The sequence below is a fragment of the Bacillus rossius genome, chromosome 14, assembly GCF_032445375.1.
Source record: "Bacillus rossius redtenbacheri isolate Brsri chromosome 14, Brsri_v3, whole genome shotgun sequence".
Lineage (NCBI taxonomy): Eukaryota > Metazoa > Arthropoda > Insecta > Phasmatodea > Bacillidae > Bacillus > Bacillus rossius.
The window spans coordinates 47,310,723-47,327,315 of record NC_086341.1 but is presented as its reverse complement, the minus strand read 5'-3'; the positions used below and the strand labels follow the sequence as shown (position 1 = coordinate 47,327,315).

At 39.6% G+C, this 16,593-nt stretch overlaps 1 protein-coding gene across 3 annotated transcripts in view; it reads right to left on the bottom strand.

Annotated features, from left to right (window-relative positions):
* Positions 1-16,593, bottom strand: part of LOC134538883 (rho guanine nucleotide exchange factor 15-like) — a 134,293-nt gene that overhangs the window by 92,814 nt on the left and 24,886 nt on the right. The window lies entirely within an intron of this gene.

Genomic DNA, 16,593 nt, shown 5'->3' with positions numbered 1-16,593 from the left:
TGTGCGTTACTTTATTCTTAAAATAAATTAAGACTTTTCGATAAGTGTTCAGGCACAATAAATACGACTTCTTCTAAATATTCACGTTTCACAGTGCTGATAGCGGAAATATTATTGTGGGATATAAGACCAGTAAATGTTTCCGCTTATTGCAGTAGCTTACGCTCCATTTTTGTCCACCCTCGTCTACCTGACCTTCAGACCCTTGCATTCACCCCGCCTCGTTTCTACCTAACGGTAACGACCTGACGTGCAGAGCGCTTTCCACATGTCATCATTCAACAGCTGTACGTCTTGCTTTTAAGTCCAATAAACTTTGTGAGCCGTACTACAGAACTGTTTAAAATAAACTTATTTATCTCTAGTATCGTGAGTGAGTAGTTAGGAATGGCAGTGATGAAAAACATTTTGGGTTTAAGGAGAAAACTTATAACATTTTTTTTTTAGTTTTTGCGGCGTACAATGACTCAGAAAAGCATCAACTTTTTCTTCAACAACCGTTCTGCACAGTCCTGCAGTTCATCACAACCACCGCCTAAAAAGCAATGCAAATTAGGCTGTAATGCCTGTGAAGACAAAGATCCTAAAGATCCTTTAACTCAGGTAGTACTTTTGCGCAGTTTATGTCGGTACATTATTTTTTTTCGCTCGTCGCTCGTGATTATTCCATCGAGTAATAAAAAAATTTCTTTGAAACTACAAATCATTGAACAAGAATTTATCAAGCAGATTTGCAGTTATTTTTAAGCATCTTCACTCGCCTATTCTGTGGGGTTCGCATTTTTAACTTATTCTTAAGGGGAGTCTGACAGTAAAAAAAAACATTAAAATATTGACTTTTTTAATTTTTAATACCAAAATAAAATTTCTACTTTCCTGAATAAAATGATATGAGTGTTATTGCAAAAGACTTTTTTCCATCTTTAATTTTTTATTTTGTAAAGTTGAACTGCATTTTTTGAAAAATTATTTTTTGTGACTTTTAAATTTTAAATGCTAAAAAAAAAATATTTTTACCTTTCTGAATAAAATGTAAATACTTTCTAGTACTCCTTTCAATAAAAAATATAACGAATAGTAAATTTTCAAAACTTTGCAGCCTTAATTCAGATTTGGTTGATGTATAGACCTTTCCTGTATTGACCTTGATTTATGAAGTCTGACAGTAAAAATTAAAATAATAAAAAAACGACTTTATCAATTTGAATGTGTTATTTTGTCATATAACTTATCATAAAATATTTATATTTTGAGATTTATTAATGGTAAAACAGTTTTTCTGTCACGTTTTAAATTAATATTCAGTGGACACTAGGTACACCATATCCTTGTGTCAATACATTCTGAATATTGGCATCATCTAAGAATATTTAATTAGAGGTTTGTAATATTAAGAGTTCTCCTGTCCTGATATGCAAATGAATTTACTTAAGAGAGGTAATGAGTGGGATAATGACATCTTTGTTAAATTGTTTACTCAAGGCTCAGCCTCACTTAAATATTTGATTATAGCTTGTTTTGATTATTGCAGTTGTTTGTTAGCACATATTAAGAAAATGTAACTATAGGTATAAACAGTTGGCAAAATATATTATCTCACACTACAAATATTAATCTTCAACCACCGTCATGTAATTATGATACAATTAGTCAAACATATTTTTAATTATAAATACATCTTTACCTTATCTACAGCTCTAGATAACTTGATGATATCTGGGGACTGAATTTGAAGGTGCTTGTAATTTATGTACTCTGTGCAGTGGGAATATTCAACAAATTGCCTTTAAAATGAATTCTACGAGGCGAAAACTGAAAAGTGAACACTGTTTTGTGATGCCGAGCCTTAATTAAGTAAATTTGTTATAAAAAAAAGTTCAAATGTCTGCTAGTAGTACATTCTATTTTATGTACTAAAGATGCTTAAATAGCACCATTTTGCTCCTTAGAAAGCAATTTTTTTTCTCCCGGGGCGAGCCCCCGGACACCCCCTTTGTTAAATCCACCACTTATAATGATACTCTCCTTTGCCCCCCCATGAAATATTTGCTTCCTACGCGCCTGTACACAGCCACACTACATTGCCACACCACCACACACTACACCATCACACCTCTCTGCTACACTCTGGCTAGGGTGTCTACGAGTCCCCGCCACTCCATCTACTGAGCATTACCACACAGCACGCAACACACCCCAACCTGTACAGTAATGTCACGTGCTGATATCAAGTGTAGGTTGTGTCCTGCTCACAGCTTCCGCCGACTGCCTCGTCAGAGGAAACGCTGAGTTGGACAAGGTGTAACATCTAATATCTATCAAATGCTAATCAAGTTTTAGAAAACTCATTAAAAAAGTTAGATTTTTAATAAAGATCAAGGTTAAAAACAAAGTTAGAGTCTATTAGTACTCGATTTAATGCAGTATTTTGGACATACACCATTGCATTTTTGCACTGTCATGGAAAACATGATAAACAGTGCAAAACTGCAATGGCGTATGTCCAAAAAACTGCATTAAATCAAAATTCCCCATTGCATGAATCATTTAAAGAACCTATCAGTACTCGCCAGAAATGTGTGACATCTAACCTCGGCAATGAGCAAATTCATGTGTTCTCATGTTGCAAATACACTTACTCTTAAAATACGAAACTCGGACACGAAACTTAACGTAGAATATTTTAAAACAATGCCGAGCATGATAAATATATGCTAATTGTGTTTTCAACTGCATTCCTTGGCCTAGTTTCAGGACCTGCTGCGAGAATTCACTGCGCCTGTTGTAACTTGTGCTGCAAATTAGTTTTTTTGGCAAAATTCTAAATTTGAATTTTTGAAAAATAAATTTGCCAAAATTTGCCAGTAATTTTTGCTGCTAACACTTAAACTTTTTCCGCCTCCTGTACACTCCCGTTTAATCTTTGTCAGGCCAGTCTCCTCGATCTTTTCCCAGCACTAAATCTGATTGTTGCCGACCCAGTGCAAGTCATACTGTGCGCTCGTTTTATCTACGCCTTGGTGCACGGCGGTATATTGTGATTCTCCTCCAAGCCGTGACAAGAAGTGCTATGTCTTAGAGCAGCTATGTTCTGAGAGCCAGCCTTACGCGAGTGATTTCAGACACGAGTAAGAATCGTTTTGCTCGAGTCGTCGGCACGCCGCAGGCCTCTGCCGAGAGAATGCCCCACAGCAACACAATTTCCACCCCACCCCCTCTCTCCAGCCTTTCCAGGGAACCAGGCCCAGTTCACTGGCTGGTCACCAACCCCGGCCTAACCGCAAGGGCACCCATCAGTCTTCGGATGTACAGCCTCTACCCTCTCGTGGCAGATTTGCGAGTTATTTCCCCTGAGTGTTTTGAACGCCCACTAAACGCCTGCCCCCTGGTGCCTCACACAACAAAAAAAAAAGTGCCCTGTAGTTCATTTCCAAGCCACCAGAGCGCTGCACTAGTCACCTCCATATGCTCTGTGCATCTCGTGCGAGAGATGCGCGAGTCGATCTCTCCTTGTTTCGGACACCCCCTCAGTAGGTTGCGCTGACATCGGCCAGTACCACCAACTTCGAGATATCGAAGTCAGTATTTCTCGACCACCCCGCTCGGAAATGTTAGGAACCTTTCGGTCCGGAAGCCGAAGTCTCCCCACCTTCTATCGAAAGCCATCGGCGAGTCGCTGCCGCCTCGAAAATACTTCGCGCCGCGAAAGCAGACTGACAACATCGTATCATCGGCGAGCCGCACAACAAGACTTCACTCCGGTCGTCGTTCAAATATGTAGTCAGCTAGACAAGGGATGTTGTCCCTGCAACTCTTTTCGTAATTATTAATTAGTCAGTCTGTGTACCTTGTAGAAATAGTCATGCTTCGTTAATAATACTTAAAAAAAATTCTAATCATTTTAAATTATGGAAATGTCCGCGACAACCGCTCCGCCCCCTGGCTGACGCTGGAACCCACCTCCCTGCAGGACAGGGTACCAGGGCCGGATGCGGACCTGACACCACCCTTGAGTCCTTCCTCCAGCAAGCAGGACGACTAGGGCGCGCTGACGCCTCGTTAGCAGCTCAACTTCGGCCAGCGAAGTCAAACCTCCAGTCCTCCAGCTTTTTTTTTTTTTTATGTCTTCATAATAACCATTAGATATCGAAGTTGAAAAGATCGGATCACCAGAAATTTTTCTTTCGGGACTTTAATCGATCTAAGTACTAATGCTGGGATTGTAAACCTTAACCTGTTTATTATTTCTGATTCTGTTTTAAATATGTCCAATGAAACTTAATGGTAATTTTCTAATTAGGGCCGGCCCATTCTTTATATGATGTAATTTTAATATATTTTCAGATAATTTAATAATTTTAATATATTTGTCAATCAATTTATCAAATGTTATAATTTTAATTTGAAAGTAATTAAGAGCTAAATAAACATAGAGGTACTTATATCTAGACGAAATCATGCCTTTTTTTTCGTTCAGCCTTTTGAAAATAAAAGATTCACTAGTCTCTCAAAGTCATTTAAAGGGGACAAAGTTACACAAGTCACCAAGAGAGAGTATGTGTAACGAACTGAATGTTCCGGCCTCCGGTGTTGGAGGGCCTAGTACAAGAGAGAACAATCAAGCAATTACCTTCAAACCTGGAAATAAAGGTTCGGCGCTCCCAAAATCCGGCCATTACTATCGCACATTTTGGCTTCAGTTTTTTAACGCCAGGTCTCCAAGTGAGTGTACATTCGAATTGAAGTATTAGATACGTACCTATATTACAGGAAGAAATAACTATTTACTGGCCGGGATAAACAACTTGCCTTCACTTGTGTCTGTGACTGTGGGGAAATGTAACCCATAATTTAGGTTACTGTACCCCGCCATCTTGGATTTTTCTATTGTTCTGCTATATTTCTAATTTTGATTCCCATTTTTTTTCAAGACATAATATCTCTCTGACCAACCTATTCCAAGCTGCAACCACACGTCTACTAGTCTGTAAGCACCGCGAGGAAATGACTTAAGTATTACTAAACGCGGGTGACTAGAGTTTTCATTATAATCACACCAGTTCACACGTGTTGACTTCAAAAAGTAGCCAAAGCTAAGTCCTGTGCCACGAGGACCCAAAAAATGCTCCTTCTGTGCTATTTATTTGTGGTAGTCATACTTGTTTCAGAGCAGTAAAAATAACTTAACTCTCTAAACGCCTTGGAATTACTTCAATATGTGAAATTAATTTGTGTTATTTTTCAGAGATTAAAAACTTATCACTCTCGCCTCAAAACACTGGTTATAAAGTAAAACTGTGAGATTAAAACGAAAGTAAGTGTTTTTGAGATAATGACTTCATTGCACCTGAAAATGTAATGTGGATCAGATAATTACTTTTGGAGTTTGTTTATGGAAAGTTTTTCAAATATATATATATATATATATATATATATATACATATATACATATATATATATATATATATAGGGAGAGAGAGAGAGAGGGTGTATCAAAATTCATGTTACAACGCTTGAGGGTAGAAAGCTCTTATTATTTGCAACCATTTTTGCCAGTAAACATGTTGCCGGAAACTCGTAGTTAAGCCCCTGTAGCCCCAGAAAGAGTCAGCGTAGGCAACCCGTTGTAGAGTGTTATGTTGTGGATGTCCAGGCGTTCGAGTAGAGAAATAACCTTTTTAATCGTGGCAAAGATTTTAATTTCACTCTGAAATCAATCACAGCTTCGACTTTGTTTCACAACATTGAAATTGTTGCATAAGTTTTAACAACGTGACAGCCTAAAGCAGCGGCTCAAAAACACGCCCACCTTGAGCGACACAGAGGTGGCAACGGCGAATCATGTTTTCACGGATACGCTGGAGCATGTGTGGAGTCGACCTTATGATTTAGAACGCTTCAATTATTCGCTGTATAAGCTATTCTACCGTTTCTACTGGCGTAGCGTAGATAAGCCCTTTTACGTAACCCCACAGAAATAAATCTAACGGGGTTAGGTCCGGTGACCTTGGCGGCCATGCGACAGGGCCCGCTCGTCCAATCCATCGGTTTGGAAATGTTTGGTTTAAATACTCTCGCACTTGCAGGGAAAAATGAGATGGTGCCCCGTCATGTTGTTACCACATCACACGTCGGACATGCAATGGAATCTCTTCAAGAAGACCTGGTAGTTCGTTCTGAAGGAAGTGGAGGTATCCGGCGCCGGTAAGTCGTGGCGGAAGAAAAAAAGGCTCCATGAGTACGCTGTCAACAATACCGGCCCACACATTAACTGAAAAAAGTTCCTGGCGAGCTGTAACACACGTTGCATGCGGATTGACATAATTCCAAACATGACTGTTGTGCGAATTGAGAATAGTGTCTTGAGTGAACTTGGCTTCATCACTGAATAAAACCGCTAACTCGGGGTTCCTCAATACTCTTCGAATGTACCAACGAGAAAAGGTCATGCGAAGAGGATAGTCCGCCGGACCCATGTGTTGCACTTTTTGAAGGTGGTACGGGTACAAGAGTTGCTCATGAAGAACTCGCCAAACAGCCATTTTGTCAGCGTCCATATCGGAACCTTCTGCCCTTGTGCTTGTATCCGGACTCTCCTCAAATCTCTGAAGTACATCTTCAAAACTGGGAGTACGAACCCTGCGTGGAGCACCAACATTTGGTCTTGTGACGGCTAATGTACCAGTATCACGCATTCGCTGAGTAAGTCTTGCAAACATGGTGTGAGCTGGAATCCTACGACCCGGATATCGTTCTTCGTACAGACGAAGGGTGGCTCGGCCATTTTGTCTAGCTTCCCCGTAAACAAGCAGCATGTCCGTGTACTCACTAAACGTGTACTCCATTGAGCTCCACAAAAACGTCGCCCTTTTCAGAACCACAGCGAAAGAAATGACACCACGAGTTTGCTTGTACGACAGAACAGTCAACGACAGACCACCAGTGATATCAAAACACTCTGCGACACTGCGATGTCACGCTGCGCAGTGCTATGGCACGGCACGAACGGAAGAAAAGAGGTGAGGGCGCCACCAACGGAAGTAAAAAGGGGCGGGGGTCAGCATTCGACATCGTACAGTCCTCTCGAGTGCTGCCCGCCATCGTAAACACGTAATTCACCACAGCATCGTCTGTCTCGCACAAAGCCCAACGGGCTGCCTACGCTGACTCTTTCTGGGGCTACAGGGGCTTAACTACGCGTTTCCGGCAGGGCCGCAACTAGAGTCTCTGGCACCCGGGGCATGAATGGATTCATGCACCCCCCCCCCACCCTCTTTTTTTGCACACACCACACCAATAAAGCGGGGGGTCCGGGGGCCCTCCCACAGAAAAATGGTGCTATTTAAGCATTTTCCATACCTACATATAACAGTTTCTGTGCTACTGTAACTTCCATGCATGAACCCACTACTGCAAGCCGGCGATTTCGGCGCCCCCATAGCTTTGCGCCCGGGGCCTATGCCCCGCTTGCCCCCCCCCCCCCCCCCCCCCCCTAGTTACGGCCCTGGTTTCCGGCAACATGTTTATTGGCAAAAATGGTTGCAAATAATAAGAGCTTTCTACCCTCAAGCGTTGTAACATGAATTTTGATACATCCTGTATATGTTTAATATTACATTGAAAAAATTTAATAGAACTTACTTGTTTTGACTTTTTAAAGTTCTGCCACCTTCTAAAGTTTTCAGCATTCAGGTAATTTTCCTCGGTGTTGTTCATATAACATGCAGGTTAGGCCCCACCTGGGCAGGCAAGTGTTTACCTCGTGGGTTGGTAACAGTGTTTGAGCTTGCAGAGAGGGTTCGGGACCGGCCTCAGCGGTATCAAAATGTTACAAATTGCAAGATAGCGAGGCTTAATTCCCCTTAAACGTCCAGCGCCCAAGATAGCTGCATCCACTATCCTGCTATGCCAATGAGAGAAGCGCGAGATATTGCACGAACAGCAGCAGGAGGCAAGTCAAACAGCCCAGGATGTACCCACGTAGTGATTAAAATCGACACTATAGATAGCGCTACTATAGCTAGCTAGTTCTTGAGGAATTTCATAGTGTGTTAATACTTATAGTAAGATGTTAATTGAATTAATGACGGAATAAAATAACTGTATTAATTAAATAACAAATAGCTAAAATTAATTATTTAATATTATTGTTTGTTTAATATATTTTTTTTTAAGTTAATGTGTTACCAACTGGTGGTTGCTTCTATAATAACCGAAAATATGAAATTACCAGGTATAATACAGTCTAAATTGTAAAGAGGAACTGTTTTTAAAACAAAAACATTTTAGTGTTCTGAAAATGTATCGAGCATCCTGGTAATATACAAGTCTTGAGGCATTTATTATTATTAATACTATAACCATGCAAGGCTGATAGTTATCTAGTGTCTCCGCTCGAGCCTACAAGAAACCTTTTGACAAACGATTTCTTCAATATATTCCATTGTCACTCATGTTACTTCATGTGTAGATTCATAGAGGGCAGTATGTTCGGTGACTGCGGGTAGAGGAAAACAACGTTGAGTTTCCAGTCTTTCAGATAGATCATAGATCATAGATGGTGATGGTCGTTGCTACAAAGCAAGGAAGAAAAAGAGGGGTAACTCAATGCTACAACTAACGCTCTTACTTCCTGAACTGTGCGGGTTTTAAAAGCAATCTAACAACCTGAAAGGCGTTCTTTTTTCTAAATAAATGTTAGCAAACATGATATTTTGTGGTCGTTCCTTGCTGGGAATATTAACGTAATACGTTTAAGATAATTTATTTTTCATTACGGAACAACAAAACAATACGTTAAAATTATTTTTTTTCTTTTTGTGTGAAACAAAAAAAACCGCATGGCCGCAGTTCCTACTGCAATAAATACACCCAAGCACAGACATAGCAAAGCACTTTTGAAGCTGTGCTTACCTCATTGCTACCAAAATAATTTAACATTGGCAAATAATATTTTTAAAAAAAGTTATATTTTGCCATTATAATCAATATGCCACTCCGTTTAATACACAATTCCAAACATTCTGAACTAGGAATGATGGTCAATATTGTTTTTGATTAATATTATTATGTTAAAACAGTTTCTACGTTGTCGGCATGTCTGAACCGCTGTGTTATGTCAGGGTGGCGCCCCTCTGGTGGTGGGTGGAAGGCAGGCGAGGGACGCACAATGGCAGTGCTTGCTTGCATCAGCACGCGGCCAACAATGGTCGTGTTGATGCCCGCGCCGCCATTACCACACGCTGTCCCTGCGCAACCGATAAGCGCGGTCACGTGCTGCCAACCTGCCGACCTCGCGTCCCGGCCTGCGTTGCCAACCTTCCTTCACATCAACCAGCCGAGGTACAGCTTCCACTTCTTCAGGCGCGTTGCGAATATTGACGAGATGCGCGCGCACCATGGAACGAAATTGTTTACAAGATTGAAAAAAAAAAAAAGCTACATACAAAAAAAATGTTGCATGTACTTACAAATAATAATACTTTAGTGAATGATATCGATTACTGGTCCGTATAATTGAAATCATTTATTTATTGTAAACATTACCGATATAAATTGTGTTTATAAACTTTTCAAGTATATTTATATAAGTGTTTGTATAATTTATATATGTGTTTATATTAATCTTGAATACTAATGTTTAAATTTTTTTTTATTTGATGGTATTAGTACTTTACCAACAGTATTTTATAATATCACTCCAGTCTATTTTGTAATTTTATATTTCTATTAATTATTTGAATGCAAAATGTTAGTTTTTTTTATCACGCCGAGTATGTTTAACTTTTAACGCGCGTACCCATTTTTTTTTAAATTATTATTCCTCTTGGCTCCCAACCTGTCTTTTCTCTGGGGAGAAATACCGAAAATCCAACAACCCCCCAAAACTATATAATAAGCATTACGGGGAAGGAAAAGGAAATGGGCCAGGACTGGTTTCGGCCACCACGGGGTGGACTCTGAGGTTTAGACTTCAGTTTATACAATTTCTTGTGTACCCATGTTCTTTTTTATGTACCCGTGTATTTTTTTTTTTGAATTTTTATCTCTCTTTCTTACTTTTAAAATGTAAAAGTACTGTGTAATATTTAGTTTTTGTGGTTGTACAGTTTGTTTGTATATATGTATATATTTGTATTAATTGACTTGTTCTATATCCCGGAGTACTTACCTCCATATGGGATCTACAGAACAAAAATTGAATAAATAAATAAATAAACAGTCCGGACCGAGGGCGCAGTGTGGCACCACTGCGCCACACCCACAAGGGTGAGATCCAGGCAAGACAGCGCCAGCATAACATTTGTTCTTTATTGCGCGCTAAGGTCATATTCGTTTGCTGCTCTCCCCGTGGTGAGAGGGGTGCGGGCGGGGTGTTGCGCCAGAAGTCTTTAAATAACGTTCTTTTTATTTTGGTATGTTTGTTATTAAATGAAGAAACGTTATTTTAAGATTATAATTCCGTGATTTTGCATGCGTTAAAACGTTTAATATTTTTTTTCTTCCAAAGTTAAAGATTGAGAGTAGGGCTGAGGAAAAAAAAGATGTGTTCACGGTATTAGATATTTTAAGCAATGAAAAATTCTAACACAATTTTTTTTTTTGACGTGACAACGTCTAATAAATCGATGAACGCCGGATGCACGCACGAAAAAGTGTCCCACTACGGATGTCCCACTACGGATGTGTCCTTTTTGTTCATTGTACGCATGCGTGGCATCTCTCTTCCACTCGGTTGGAAAAACCATCGATTTGACTTTTCAATCATATTTTCGTCGTTTGAATTATTAATAATATGTAATTTAACGATCGTCCACCGATTTTCAGCACAATCGGTACGGTTATTTAAAAGTAATGTTGAAAATTCAAATACGTTTTGAACCAACAATGGTGTTTTACAGTTACACATAATAATTAAAATTACACCCAGGATCTTTTGCACAATGTTTTAAAAAATATTTTAACACATTATAAATAAGTTTGGTGTATTTGGGATGAGTATTTGTTATAAAATCGTATTAATATTATTCCCCTACCGTGAACAAAATTTTTATAAATATATATACAACATCTGAATCTATAATACTTTAGTATGGCCTCGTGGGCGTGTGGTTAGCATACCTAACTCATAAACTAATGGATGTCGGTTCGAAACCCGGCAGCTGGGAATTTTTTTTTGTACTTGTAAAAATAAATAAGGCGCACGCAACATTTCTAAAGTAATAAATATATTTGAATTAATGCATGCAAATAAAAGTAAATTTATTAATTCAATTCCACATTTCATTTCACTCCTTTGTATCCATACAAAATAGTGATAATTCAATAAAAAATGATTCAATTTTATTCATAAAAGTATGCAGAGGTAGATTTTATCATGCACAAGATAGAAAAATTAAAAGAAAATTCTTCCTCAAAGAATATAATATTTTTAATGCCTAAATGGTTTGGTTGCAAAAACCTATTACGGCTCAGTCTCAGGCCGAATATATTTCCTTTTCTTCTGGATCAATCATTTCATCAATGTTTTGTTATGACGTTGTCATGTTAAACTATCGTCCGTAAACCGACTCTACAGACAACCAATTTTTTTTAATTTAAGTCACTAAAACGTCTTTAATCGTTCGAATCTAAATATTGCTACTTCAATCACCGACTGCTGCTCTATTAATAAAAAATACTACCTAGCACCGAAAATCCCGGTTTCTGCAAATCGGTCATGGTCCCGGATGTACTCGAGCCAGGTGTGACCGCTACAGGCCGGCACGGCAGACAGAGGGGTCGTCTCCACAACGCCCAAATAACAACTGAATGAATTTGTGTGTGTTTCTTAAATGTACCTTAACGCCGAAATACCACAATCAAACCTAACCTTACCTAACCTAACCTAACCTAACCTAACCTAACCTAACCTAGCGTAACCTAACCTTTGAGGCAGTCCTGCAATGACATTTTTCGGCGTTAGTGTATTTCGGCGTTGTGGTACACAGCAGTTTTCTAGCTGTCGGCGTTGTGGTCAATTTGGCATTTCGGCGTTGTGGCGCGTCCCCCAGACCGTTCAGTCGATCAGGGAGCTGCTGACGGGGGCGGATTCCCTGGAATCCAGGTCAGTGCGTCGACACAAACAAGCCCGGCTCGGCAAGGAACAACACGACCCTCCACACAGTCCTCACACCCATCGGCCCCCGCGAGGAAAAGAAAAAAAAACTTGGTTGTCTGTAAAGTCAGTTTACGGACGATAGTTTAACGTGACGTCATAACAAAACATTGATGAAATGATTGCATATACTTCATGAATAAAATTGAATAATTTTATTTTAATAATAAAAGAATAAATACTTGAAATTATACTAGTAATCAGATTTTTAAAATGCAAGAATAATTAACCTTTATTGCCGAAATTATTGTTGTAATAAGCAATGAAAACCACATTAACTTTTCACTTCGCTTTATAAACAGTCGACGAAACAGTTCACGTGTAGATGACTTTTAATTAATTTTAAAAACTGGCGTTTAGCTATAAAGTTTTTAATATAATTATGAACGAGTTTTCATATAAATAAACTGTAATCATATATCTATCATCAATTATATGAATCACCATAATTTTTTAGTCAATTGTAACATAACCTATTATTACTGCACTCGCCCACAGCGTAACGGAACACAGCGTAACGGAACAATGTGCGTAACGGGACACTTTTTCGTGCGTGCAGCAGGCGTTCATCGATTTATTAGACGTCACGTCAAAAAAAGTTATCGTTTCCCGTCTTGACGCCATGTGAAAGGCAACGACATTGTGTCGCACACTAACACACAGGGCCGTATCCACGCAATGGGACGGGCACGCAAAGACATAATTTAAATTTTATATTTTTAATTTTTTGTTCATTCAACGATAAAAGCGTTTTTTTAACTATTATTAAAACTAAAAGTTTATTTTATTAATTTTAGTTTCAAAATAAAATAAAAAAATATTGAATGTCAGTAATTGAAACAAATTAAAAAATACTAAATATGAGTTATTAAAGTATCTAAGTGTTACAGTGAACTTGAAAATAGTAATTAAATGTTCACGTAATCTAGTAATTTCAGCTAATGCGTCAACATTACATGAAAGTTTTCTTGTTATCTTAGAGCCTTCAAGTTGTTCTACTTGGGGACCATCCAGTGACTACGCGACTAAGAGCCACATAAGCCTGTCCGGCTGCAAGGAGACGCGATCCCAAATAAACAAGTGCATAATCAACAGCGCAGCCTTGCATTTTATGCACGGTTGATACCCAACTCAGTATTAATGACAACATTCGCCTTTCAGCAGTACCACTGGAAACTGAATGACTATTGGTTTAATTATATGTCCACCATCTGACCTGAAATGGAAACGGACTAATGTAATGTCCGTATATCATACATTTGATCACACCAGAAGAGTGGCCGGATAAATTCAGATATAATACGCATATTGCCATTAACGAATTAAATTACAAAATTTAGGAGCATTACGCCCCCCAACCCCTCCGAGGGGGAGATAGTCAAACCTTGGGAACATTTTCCACCATAACATGACCTCGGAAACACTCTAAATCGAAAAGAATATATTTTTAAAATTTTCGACATTTAGGGTCATTATCCCACCTTTCGAGGGGGGAGAAAGATGAATCTCGGGCACATTTTCCACCATAACCCGACCCTTTAGATTGAAAAAACACCAAATCGAAAAAGCATTCACTTTTAAAATTTTCGAAATTTTGGGTCTTTAAACCCCCCTCAAACAGGGGCACAGTAGAATCCGAGGCAAATTCTCACCTAGCCCCAACCTCATGGATACACGAGTTTATTACCCATAGCTCGAAATTAGTGTTTTTTTCGGCCGTCTGACCCCTACTCCCCCTTAACTCTTAAGTACTTAAGTTATCAAAATTTTGTATTGTCAGAGGTTCTTCATATGTATGCAAAATTTCAAAACACTCGAATGTCGAAACGTGGGTAAAAATTAAATGGAAAATTTCTATTGCATAGTCCATTCATACATAGATACAGGTGAAGCTAATAAAAGCGTGGTAGAAGTAATTCGGTTGTAATAATTGCCTGTAGCAGACCGGGCTGCAGAGATCTGCGAACTTCAAGAGCAAACCAACAGCCCTTGGAAGACTGAAGTGACATTACCTACAGCTCGTTTAATCATGTCACATTCACAAAACATTCTTCTTCAGCTGTCAAGCTTACTCGGAAAGTCAACCCAACTATTCACTACTTTGTATAACGAAGTTACTTCATTGAAAAACATATTTTGCACTCATAGCTCATACATATAATGTGCTGTTTCTCTTTAATCTTCGTTGTGATGGCAATGTCCACCATTTTGGTTGTGACGATTCCGAAAGACTAATTCCGTCAAACATGAAGAACCAGCTTTATACACGAAAAGATTTGATGGCAGCCAATGTCATCCACTTTTTGAAATCAACATGGCGGTGTTAGTGACATTTATCAGTGATGTCATACGCTGAAGGAGTTGGAGTTGGAAAGGAAAGTGTGTTAGTGTGGCTGGGACTAAGGAGGTATCTCTATCCCTCCATCTCCAGCAGAAGCTAATTAGGAGAACAGCGTGCCTCTTCACCACCAGATATGCCTCTGTGCAGAATTATGGGTAATTGCGAGGCAACACAGTTCCCCTTGATTACACTGGCTTTCGCGCGAGTATTCGGGGCGGAGAAAACTGCGTGAGGAAACCTCGCAGTTCTTGCCGCGATGTACTGTACTGCATTGGGGCGTGTGAAGGGGGGGGGGGGGGGGGGCCGCGTGAACAACCACACGACATGGTGAAGGACAAAGGTCAGTTTTACAACGTGCAGTTGAACCCACGATGGCTGAAGAATATTGCGGGTTGCCCGACTTCTTGGCTCTCAACGAACACAAGTTACCGTTATCACCACTTCTGCCATTCACGACTCTGCATTCATATTGTTACAAGTTTGGGGGGAGGGGGGAGTGGGGGAAATGTTATATGGTTACCAGGATAGTTCAAATGTTTTAGTCTACGTCTATTTAATTACTATTATTTACACCATTCTCTTGTTCCAAAGTGTTCATATATTTAAGACTAAATCTCAGTCGAATATCTTTCCAAAATAAAAATAAAAATGGAGTGTGGCTGTGTCATGGACACGGCCGTGTATTGTACGTGAATACGTGTACGTAACAGGTAATATTTTCTATACAAAATATAAAATACTCTATTTTATGTACGTTATAATCATGTTTGAACACTAAGAATTCGCGTCTAGGCCAACATTATATATATTTTATTATTTTAACACCATATATATATTCACTGTAACTAGTTTACACTAATGTTTTATATATGAAATCGATAGATTTTGACGAAAGCTGACGATTGAAACTCAAACAAACGTCGTAGCTTCTCCGAGTCAGAAGTTATACTAAATGGAAATTTCGAAACGCAGCAAAATGACCTCAAAATGGCGGCGCTTCCCCCTCCACCGCACGCTGTGCGTCACAGTCCTCGCTTAGCGTGACGAATTCTTCGATCCTTTAGCTATCCAGTGGAGTAATTTAATTTTGGATGGAGATGATAGATATGTAGCTGCAACACCAAACTGTATCTCCCGATTTTGTTATCATTCGTTTTTTTTAATTGTCTCCCGCTAGGGAAGCAATTTCACAGACGTATTCACGTCAAAAGACAACTAACACAAGTACGCCAACACTCACACAGCTCACTGAAACAGACTCGTCCCGCTACTCGCTCGCCCTTCCTAACCTCGTCTCTCCCCATTGGCCGACTGAGCGCTCATGCGCATTCCAGGGCACACGCTTCGTGGGTGTCGGGAACATACATCCGGAAGTGCAGCCCTGCAAAAGTCACAGGCGCTAAAAGCAGCACGCACGTTTTGAATTTCGCGCTCATACAATTTCCGCCAAGCGATTTCAGAACAACTGAATAGCACGCGGGAGTGGCTACACACGCTGTTAGAAGTTACAGTAAACGTGCGGACTTTTCCACGAAGAGCTCTTCCTGACTCCAAATAACTGAATCTTCGTAGAAGACTTCCGAGTTGTAAACACGCGCGTGGACTGAGGAACAGTGTTCTTGCTGCGGTTTTTAATGTTTTTTTTTAAATAGGTATACCAAGAATATTCTTTTGGATTCACGTCCGAAGCAAGTGAACTCAAGTGTCAGTAAATTTACGAATATCCGTTGTATAATTGAAGTGAAACTTCTAATGCGACTTCCAACAAGGTTGCGTTAAACGTTTAAACGCTACCACGGGAGGGGGTATGAAAGCACTGTTGCGTTAAACGTTCAACGCTCCTGGAGAGGGGGAATAGAAAGAGACAGAGCGAGAGTAAAGTTTGTCTTAAAGAAACAATACGATTTCACTAAAAAAACAATTTCTACCCCCTTCCTATTTTCATTTCCACATTACGAAGTTTTACTTCTTCCGCGCGGAGGGACTCCACGCACTATTTTTTTTTTAACAGGCGTTCTTCGTGAATTTACGGGGAAAACCTTTGACAGTGAAGTGGCTTCCCGACTGTGCTGTCGGACACGGAGTCCAAGGAGGC